Below are 11,197 nucleotides of genomic sequence, written 5' to 3' on the forward strand. Positions count from 1 at the left end.
TTTCACAAAACACCATCCCACATATTTTTATTCGATAACCCGGTACGAAACAGCGATAACAACAAACCACAATTTTCCTCGAAATACGAGATGCAACCATAAAAATACCGCGGGCATAATTTATAAAATTTAACCAAATATTTTCATAAAATATTTAACCCAATTATGCCCGGAAAATCAAATTTAAAACCACGTACAAATACTACCAAAATACACCATGCTCATGCATAATAAATAAATTAAATCACAATAAAACCATAATTAAATCACACCACATGAGCATAAATTTAAATATCAATTTAAATACCAATTAAATATAATTAATTGCCCAAAATAATTTTTGAAGGTGGGTCACTCACCTGGAGCACGCAAATCAACTAAGATCCTCCTCGGGATCAACTCCACTACTCGCGCGTGCACCTAAACAACCACAGTGCACAAACCAAAAATATTAATATTTTATTCAGGTAATTCCCAAATGGATACCCGGGGAGCGAACAGCAAACGACATCTAAGGGTTACGAGTTATATACCGAATCGAAGCTCGCGTGATGAGGATCACAGATTCGGTCTTACTTTCCGGTGATCGGACCCGACGGGGTCGGAATCTCGCCGGAAAGCTTTTCAAGTTTCGGCTCCGCAATTCTCCCAAACCGTCGTGAATTGGTGGAAATGGAAGTCGGATTCGGATTCAGGAGGTTGAACACTGCGGACTGGAGCTGGCCGGAATTTTGGGTACTCGCCGGAACAGTACTTTCCGACGCGGCACGTGCGGTGGCCGTTGGTCATGACATTTTGCAGACTTGCAGATCTTGAGGAGAGCAACCCAACGGAACCGGCGGTGAGCAAAACGGAGGTCAGACGGCGGAGAAATCACCGATTGAAGATTTCCGGCCCCTCGCCGGAAAACGCTCCGATCCTGGTGCGTCGGTCCGATGGCCGTGATTTTTGGTAGGTCGCCCGGACTTGAGGAGAGGATCAAGGCTAGCTGGCGCGTGTGGCCGGAAAATGGCCAAAAAAGGGTCGATTTGCGATGGCTGGCGGTGGAGGGGTAAAACTCGCCGCCGAACTTCGGAGGTCCGATCCGGGCGCGTCCGGCGGCCGTTCACCGTGAAATTTGGAGGTTTTGCCGGAAATGAGGAGAGCAACGTTGCTGGCCGGCGTGTGTACAGTAGATCGGCCGGAACAGTGCAAAAATTCCGATGGCCGGAAGTCCTCTCTCTCTCTCTTTCTCTCTCCTCTCTCTCTTTCTCTCTCTTCCCGAGACTTTTAACAAATAAAAACCCCTGTGTGACACTGTTCATGCCACATGGACCAATCAGAAGATGACACGTGGCATTTCACTGTTCACTGACCCAAAAACATTAAAATAATACGGTATCCGGTAAACTTCAAACATCCATAACTTTTTAACCGGATGTCCGTTTCGAGCGTGCCGCTAGTCTGTGAACTCGTATCGACGAGCACTCCACAACCATGCACGAGTCAAAGCTCAATTCCCCATAAACAAAAAGTCAACTCTGGCACCCCCTGGACAGTTTGGACTGCAACTTGTTTCGCCCATAACTTTCAAACCGTAGCTCCGTTTTCGACGTGCTACCAGTCTACGAACTCATGGCATCATGCACTTCGCCACGGTACCCTGGTCAACTCAAAATTCCCACCGAGTCAAAAAGTCAACTTTTGACCCCCTTCGGTCAACGGTCAACAGTCAACCTCGATCAACGTGCACGGATTCCGGTGCGATTTGGGACGGGGTGTTACAGTCTGCACCTCCTGCCTCGCCCGTCGATGCGCGGTTGCAGCCTTCCCGGTCGTACAAACGAACCCTGGCACAAACCGCACCAAGGAACACCTAACGATTTGGCATTCACCCCCCGCCCCATAGATGGTGTGCGGTCGGGGTGTGCGTCGTATTCTCTATTGTAATGTCAAAACGACTCTCGACAACGGATATCTCGGCTCTCGCATCGATGAAGAACGTAGCGAAATGCGATACTTGGTGTGAATTGCAGAATCCCGTGAACCATCGAGTGCAGGTGTCCTTCGTCCCCCATTTCAGGCAGCGCCCCCAACAGTCACCGAACAAGCATCCATGGAGAAACGTTGCCCACAAATGCCGCATCATGCAAAACCATGGCAATAGCCATATGAAGCAATGGATTGCACCGCAAAAGCCCACACATTTTGAGTTTCCCACATGGTGGTGCATGCCTAGGCACCGTAGCATACCCCGCACAAACACCCACCCGGATCCCACCAAGATTGCTCCCCAAGCAAGGTTCGGAGAGACTCCCACAGGAGTGTAAGTGTCCTTCGTCCCCCATTTCAGGTAGCGCCCCCAACAGTCATCGAACAAGCATCCATGAAGAAGCATACCCCGCACAAACACCCACCCGGATCCCACCGAGATTGCCCCCCAAGCAAGGTTCGAAGAGGCTCCCACACGAGTGCAGGTGTCCTTCGTCCCCCATTTCGGGCAACGCCCCCGGCAATCACCAAACAAGCATCCATGAAGAAGCATACCCCGCACAAACACCCACCCGGATCCCACCGAGATTGCCCCCAAAGCAAGGTTCGGAGAGACTCCCACACGAGTGCAGGTGTCCTTCGTCCCCCATTTTAGGCAGCGCCCCCAACGGTCACCGAACAAGCATCCATGAAGAAGCATCACCCACAAATGCTGCAGCATGCAGAACCATAGCAATAGCCACACGAAGCAATCGATCGAACCGGACAAGCCCACACATTTTGAGTTTTTTCCCACATCGCACTGCCCAAGCCCCTCCCCCCCGGGCCCCCTGCTGGGTCGCCAACGGTGGGGCCCACCCGACACCGTTGCCGGTGCATGGCGGCCCCCACCTGCCGACAAGACCTGCCATTGTGCCCACACCCCCCAGCGCTGGCAGGCTGCTGGGGGGGGGGGGGGGAGGGGGGGGCTGGCTCTCGCTGTTGAAACAAGCAGGTACCACCCCCCTAATGAGCTTATTTAGCCATTTTCTTTCTGGCAGGCTCAGATATCAATTTCAGCGATGAGTCATAATGGCTTTTTTTTTTTGCTCTAAACATTGACTTTTGATGAGATTTTTTGCAGGGATGCTTACAAAAATGGGTACAACATTATGGAATTGGATTTATAATTTTTTCTGCAACATATAATTTTTTTTATTTTTTTTTGCCGAAAAACTAATAAAAATTCGAATAAAATAGGAAATGGGTTGGAGGTTGGTTTTTTTTGTTAGGAATGCTTTAAAATGATCCACTAGAATTCTTACCGTTTCCAGATGCCCTAATTTTGCTGCAATGTGAAGTGGGGTGTTTCCTTTGTTGTTTTGCTCATAAAGAAAACGTAGCAGATGATCTTCTCTTGTATTAAGTTGCCGTAGCTTCCCAGATTTAGCTGCTATATGAAGAATAGTGTTGTTTTGGCCACGAGATCTGATGTTGTCCACATTACAAAATAGATTGTCGTCGCCATTAATTGCAGCATTATACGATGCACCATCCATCATAAGCTACCTTGCTAGATATTTTCGATCCAATCTCATGTCTCTCTCTCTCTATGTCTTATCTTGCATCTACCTTTGTATATATAAAGGAGAATTGGAACTTTGAGTGTTGGGTGGTAAATGTCTGTTTGCCCTTTTTTTTTTTTTTTTGATTAATTGTTGATTAGTATCATGATATTTTAGGGTTATGCGAATTGAATTCTAAAATTTGAAGTTATTTAAATTAATCCTTAAAGTTTCAAATTAATTTGATTGGTTAACAATTTTAATTTTGCTGTTACATGTTGTCAGCATGACTTCATGCTGATGTTATACTTTCCTTTTCAGAAAAAATAAAAAATTGAAAAAATAAATTTTTTTATCTTTTTATTTTATATTTATAATTTTTTACCTGTAAAAAATTGTATCGTGTCCTAATTCTAAAGAAATTAAATGTTTTGGACCTAAAATTAGATCAAAACTAAAACTTTAAAATAAAATTAGAATTTTGGTCTAACAAAAATATTTTTGTTTGATCGAAAATTGAATAAAATAATTTTAATAGATCAAAAATTAATAATAATTTCTTATACCCAAACCATAAAAAAATATAAATTTCAATTTTTATAATTTTTTATTTTTGTTTAAGAAGAAAAGAACAATAAATCTACTTACATTTACTTGTAAATAACTAAATTCTACAAGAAATGGACAACCATACAAAAATTAAAAATAAAATGAATCATTTTTGCTTAAAACCATAAAGATCTAAACATAATAAAATAAATTATTAGACCAAATAAAAATAAAAATAAATAAAACCAATAGTAATGATTTATTTTTATTTTTTATATTATACCTTTTTTTAAAAAAAAGCATAAAAATTTATTTTTATTTTTACAGAACAAAATTCCAATTTTAGTTTTATATGTATTTTCATCTAATTTTTATTTTGGTAATTTTAGTCTAATTTTTTTTATGGTTTAGGCGTAAAAAAATATTATTGATTTTTGGTCTAATAATTTTTTTTTATTAAAGCAAAACTTAAAAATTTGTTTTTTAATTTATTTTTTGTCTAATTTTAAGTTCAAAAACACTTAATTTTTTTGGAATTTTAATTTAAACAAAAGAGGAATGCATAGAATTTTTCAAATAAATAACCACAAATATAAAATGAAAAAATATGAAATTTACTTTCTCGATTTTTAAATTTTTTTTTTACTGAAAAATAAATTATGACATTAACATGCTGATGTAATCTAATGGTAAAATTAACACAGTTAGTTAATTACATTGATTTACAACAAATTTTAAATTGCAAGGACAATTTGAGCAATTCCAAATTTCAAAGTTTGATTCACATAATAATAAAACTTTAAGTACTAATTAGCGATTAACAATTTTTCTTTTTTCTTTCTCAAGTTCTCACTTAATTTTTGTTATAGAACTTTCTCCGAACTTACACTCCATTGCCTGAAACCAAACCACTTATTTCCTTTGATTTTCTTTCTTATGAACTTATTCTTTCCCTGCTTTCCCTTTATTTTTTTTAAGATCAAAGGAAAAAAATAAGGGTTCTCATTCATTTTCACTGAACTGAAAGCAGAGAGAAAATGAGTTCAGATTTTTAAGCAATTTGAAGCTTTAGGATAAAAGTAAGGTTATTCTTTACTTGGGAGGCACTAAAGATAAAACATGGCAAAAAGGGAAGTGCATGGTTGCCAAATATAAAATGAAAAATGTGAAGAAATTTTTTTTTTAATTTTATAAAAAATTTTTGTTGAAATATAAATTATGACGTTAGCATGCTAATGTAATCTCATGGTAAAATCAATACAATTAGTTAATTAGACTAATTTGTAACAAATTTGAACTACATGATTAATTTAAGCAATTCTAAATTTCAGGATTTGATTCGCATAATTTTGAAATGTTAAGTAATGATAAGCAATTAATCAATTTTCTTTTTTCTTTCTCACATTCTTACTAACGTTATTGTTACATATCTTTCTCCGAACTTACACTCCATTCCCCGAAACCAAACCACTTCTTTCCTTTCATTTTCTCTTTGTACAAACTTATTCTTTCTCCACTTGCCTTTTACCTTTTCAAGAAATAGAAAGAATCAAAGGAAAAGAATAAGGGTTTTCATTCATTTTCATTGAATTGAAAGCAGACAGAATGAGTTTAGATTTCCAAGTTGTTTGAAGCTTTAGGATAAAAGTAGGGTTATTGTTTACTTGGGGGGTATTACAGATAAAATATCGCAAAAAGCGAAGCGCATGGTTGTCAAATATAAAACGAAAAAATAAGAATTTTTTTTTAAAATTTTTTTGCTACAAAACAAATTAGGACTTAGCATGCTAACATTATTTAATAGTAAAATTAACACAGTTAGTTAATTAGACTAATCTGTAACAAATTTATTGTTACATATCTTTCTCTAAACTTACACTTCATTCCCTGAAACCAAACCACTTCTTTCCTTTCAATTTCTCTTTGTACAAACTTATTCTTTCTCCACTTGCTTTTTACCTTTTCAAGAAATAGGAAGAATCAAAGGAAAAGAATAAGGGTTTTTATTCATTTTCATTGAACTGAAGGCAGACAGAATGAGTTTACATTTCTAAGCAGTTTGAATCTTTAGAATAAAAGTAGGGTTATTCTTTACTTGGGGGGTATTGCAGATAAAACATGGCAAAAAGGGAAGTGCATGGTTTCCAAATATAAAATGAAAATATAAGAAATTTATTTTTTTTTCAAAATTTTTTTAAAAAAAATTTGACTGAAAAATAAATTATGACATCAGCATGCTAATGTCATCCAATAGTAAAATTAACACAGTAAAATTAACACAGTTAGTTAATTTAACTAATTCTAACAAATTTGAAACTACAAGGTCACTTTAAGCAATTCTAAATTCCAAGATTTAATTTGCATAATTTTGAAATTTTAAGTACGAGTCAACAATTAACCTTTTTTCCTTTCTTTTTTTTTTTTTTTTCCCTCATGTTCTCACTAACATTATTGTTACAGATCTTTCTTCGAACTTATACTCCATTGCTTGAAGCCAAACCACTTCTTTCCTTTCATTTTCTCTTTATATGAACTCATTCTTTCTTTACTTGCATGGTTGCCTTTTCAAGAAATAGAAAGAATCAAAGGAAAAAAATAAGGTTTTTCATTCATTTTAATTGAATTGAAAGCAGACAGAATGAGTTCAGATTTTCAAGTGATTTGAATCTTTAAGATAAAAGTAGGGTTATTCTTTACTTGGGGGGTATCGCAGATAAAACATGGCAAAAAGGGAAGCGCATGGTTGCCAAATATAAAATGAAAAAATAAGAAATTTATTTTTTTTACAAATTTTAAAATTTTTTTTTGTTGAAAAATAAATTGTAACTCCGCATATTGACGTCATTTAATGGTAAATTTAACATAGTTAGATAATTAAAATGATTTGCAACAAATTTGAAACTACAGAATCAATTTAAACAATTCCAAATTTCAAGGCTTGATTTGCATAATTCTGAAACTTTAAGTACTAATCAATAATTAACCTTTTTTTTTTTTGCTTTCTCATGTTCTCATTAATGTCATTGTTATAGATATTTGGGCCCACCCTTCGCTTTTCTTTAAGAAAGGAATTCACACCCTGTTCTTAATAGGTGGCTGTGATGCTATGAAAAGAATTCATAGTATACAATCCCAAAATTGATACATGCCAAAACAAATACTTATTACAACATATACTAGTTTTTAACTCCAAATTTGATAGTATTCATGAGGGGATTTGGAAGCATAATATGGATTTCTTCCAATGTATTGAATCAGAAAAATGATATAAAACCTTGACTGAATAAATCGTTGTTTTCACATTAATTCCAAAAATCAACTTCTAGCTTTAAGTCCAGTGTTCAATTTGAATTCTGATGTTTTGCTTATTATATCTTAGTAAGCATTTGCCATTACATGTGTTCACAAAATATAAATTAGTAGCCCACTTCAGATCTGATGTTGTAAGCCAAGCAAACTGCAATTAAGACATATATATTGCATGAAGGGAAAAACACAATTCACATTTTTCCATTGTCTGTGATTTACTTGCATTTTTCTTGTCCATTATCTCCATTCTCATCCAATCTATGTCATCGGTGGCATTTGGAAAAATATTAATCTGTTATTGCCTAATGATTTTAATAACCAGCTTAACAACTGCTTCTCTTGTCTTTATGATGTGTGCTTTATGTCATGGTAGCTCGATGTTGGTTACATTATCAATGTATTCATTTAGTAAAGAGAAAATTTACTAAAATTAAAATTAATGTTATCGTACTAAAGTTGTGAAGGAGCTAGAGGGGTTGTCAAAATTAAGATATTATAGTCACTAAAAACGATTGTTTCTCTTAAATATTATTTCTTTCTTCCTGTGATTTGGATGGTTAGGAACATTTAAAAGGTTTATATCTAGTGCATTGATCAATTCTATTTTTAGTTCATAGAATAATAGTCAAAGAGACACTATAGATTCTTCATTGCTCTGATCAGAGAGGCTGGAGCATCAGGAATTTTATGCAATCTTAGATTCTGGAAAAGGTTCATGCATTAGGTCCCCTGTCAAGATGTAAGTAACCAAATTATTGGGAATTACCATTGCTCTGATTCTATATTTTTAAGTAATCAAAATATACAGAACCTTCTTAATTTCTTCTCATGATCAGCATTAATGAATCTAATTCCACTAGCTGCTTTCAACAACTTTTCAATGGCAGTTTAGATAATGCTCTTCTTCGACTAGCAGTAACTTGGTCATCAAGCAATTCATGTTCCTCCTTCTCCTGGTCGTCATCTTCAATATTTTATCACATCCACTATCCGTCTATAATGTTGAATGGTACTCTCCATATCAACAGGTAAGATTATATCCGCTAGGAATATCATCATGACGACGCACCTGATCATAATCCATATTCAATCTTATCTGCAATCTCCACTAGTCTTGCGATGAGCAGAGTAATGATCCTAAATATTGGGGGGTGCTGATCATGTGGAGCAATCAGATCTGAAGAAACCGAAACAGATCAATCGATCTCTCTTATGCCCACCTCCTTTAGAGAGATGGTAAGGAAACATGAATTTTCATATATAAACGTAGATCTGTCCACTTTGAATATAATAATGGCATCATCTATCGTTGTTGATACGGGCTCAGCTCCTGCGCCTAAAGTAAACAAAAGATTTAGAAATGGGCCCGTAATTACAAACTCTCTGAGCCCATAAATTGTTGTTAGCAGAAGTAAAAAGAAAAAGCCCAACTAGATCCAAGGGAAGCTATGGTTCTAGAAAATTAGGACTATAAATTAGATAAGTCATTAGGTTGAAGAGAGTTGCTATTTACACGACTCAAATATCTATTCCCAGTGCATTTTATATGTAAACTATTAAAAAGTCCTGTGACTTTTTTCTTTCCTTTTGATTTTTAAACCAATTTTCTTTTCCATTTCTCTAGGATTTTGTTTCCCGTTCGATTTCTCTCTAAACCAACAAATGAGTATGTGACGCAGCGGGTTTATAGTGTTGTTAGACAACCATCTGGTATCGTTTTCCTTAGCTGCACATAGATAGTTTAGTTTCATTAAAATATCTTTTATATTTCTCTTTTATTTTGAAATTAATGTTTCTCAAAACAAATTGTTTAGCCATTCTCTTTATAAACTCAATAGCTTAGTTTTACAGCAGGTATTGTAAAAGAAACTGCTGAGATTGAATATAAATTCTCTAAAGAATTGAATCTGATTGATTCATTTTTTTTTTGAAAAAATAATTTAAAATTTTTTAAAGTATAAAAACAATAAAATAAAAGGTTTTTAGTAATTGTATGCAAAATTGCAGTGGGAAGAGATATTTGGTTAGTGTAAATAGCAGCACTCTAGGTTAAGACTTCTGCTTGTTAGCCGATGAAGTTATCCTGAAGTGGGCCTAATTGTATATTAGATAAATTATTTGTCTAATATTTTTTAAATTTGTATCTAATTAATTTATTATATTATTAAATATTAATTATTAAACTTGTACTAGGCATCAAAATTAAAATCTGATGAATAGAATAATACTAAAAGAAGATAAAAAGATAAGAAAGAAAGAAAATGAAAACAAGGACGCAAAAATATTTATCATTGATTTTTTAATGAAATAAGATTCAGAATTTTGTTTAAAAATATAAAAATAAAAATAAATAAAAGAGAAATACCAGAAGATAAATAGAAGTTTGCAAGGTAGAAAAAGTCAAAAGAGAAGTAGAAAAGTAGGAATTGATACCAAAATGTACCTGCCCCAATCGGATAAAATTATCCACGCGTCTCCCCCGTCTGGAGAAAATTTCTAGTGCTTACGCGGAGCACACAGCACGCGGCATGTGGGCCCCAAAGGAGCTTTATAGCCTTTAGATAAAGAAAGGAAAGTATTCTTCTCGTCCAAGAAAATACTTGATAGGTGGGCTTTTCATATCCCATGAAAATGTTACGTCAACGAATGCTGCTTTTTACACGGTTAATTTATATATATATATATATATATAATTATAAAAAGCCCCTTTAATTTTTCCTTTTTCCTTTTGAATTTGTTTAGCCATTTTTATTTTCTTTAGGGTTTGAAATTAATACTCATGCAACTGCTAAATCCTTAAGATCCATTGACCTTGGGCAACCTTCACGGCAGGCCATTGGCGGTAAGAGTGAGATAAGAAAAAGGAAACGAAAAAATGAAAGATAAAGGGAAAAATAAGAAGACCTAAAATAAAAAACTGATGAAAAAAATAGTAAAAGAAGATAAAAAGATTAAAAAAGAAAGAAAATGAAAGGAATAAAAATAAAAACAAAAATATTTCACTATTTAGTAAAATAAGGATGCAAAAATATATATTTTTAAAATTTTTTTTAATGAAGTTAGATTCAGAATTTTGTTTAAAAACATAAAAATAAAAATAAATAAAAATTTTAAAAATAAAAAAATAATATATTATATTGTATAATTCTAAATTTTTTATTATTATTACAATATGATATTTTCATATTTATAAAACAAAGTCAAAATAAAAAAAGAAAAGTAGGAGTTGGTACGAAAATCCCAATCAGACATCATTATCTTGCGTCCCCGTAGAAAATTTCCAGGGCTTATGCGGAGCACATAGCACGCGGCATATGGGTCGCATATGTTTGTGATAAAGGGGAGCACAACTCCCGAGAGCATTATAAATTTTTTTTACACATGTGATGTGATACTTGATCCGGTGTCTTCTTGGATTAATCAGTACAAGTGGGTTTTTCATATCCTATGAAAATGTTACATCAATGAGTGCTGCATTTATATATAAACTTTGTTTCACCAAAATATATATATATATATATATATATTTAATTTTTAACTATTAAAATATATTTAAACAAACAGAAAATAATAAATACTATTACAAGCTAAACATAGAAATAAATTTTTTTTTGAAAAAAAATTATAAATATAAATTGTTTAAAACACAACAATTATAATGATAAGATTGAGTTTATTTTTTACTTATAATATAATTATTAAAATGTCTTTATTCGACTTATGATAACCTTTTATGATGGCGGATCATGTGAGATTTTGCCATCTTTTACACCTATAACGCCAAATGCTTCAATTAGGATTTTCTAAATCTAAAATCACATGCT

The 11,197-nt window shown here is 34.1% G+C and overlaps 1 protein-coding gene and 1 pseudogene across 1 annotated transcript in view; one reads left to right on the top strand and one right to left on the bottom strand.

Moving 5' to 3' along the window:
• Positions 1-11,197, bottom strand: part of LOC107412847 (nascent polypeptide-associated complex subunit alpha-like protein 1) — a 444,693-nt gene that overhangs the window by 292,525 nt on the left and 140,971 nt on the right. The window lies entirely within an intron of this gene.
• On the top strand, positions 1,939-2,071 carry LOC112491150 (5.8S ribosomal RNA; annotated as a pseudogene).

This window comes from Ziziphus jujuba, chromosome 8 (genome assembly GCF_031755915.1).
Source record: "Ziziphus jujuba cultivar Dongzao chromosome 8, ASM3175591v1".
Lineage (NCBI taxonomy): Eukaryota > Viridiplantae > Streptophyta > Magnoliopsida > Rosales > Rhamnaceae > Ziziphus > Ziziphus jujuba.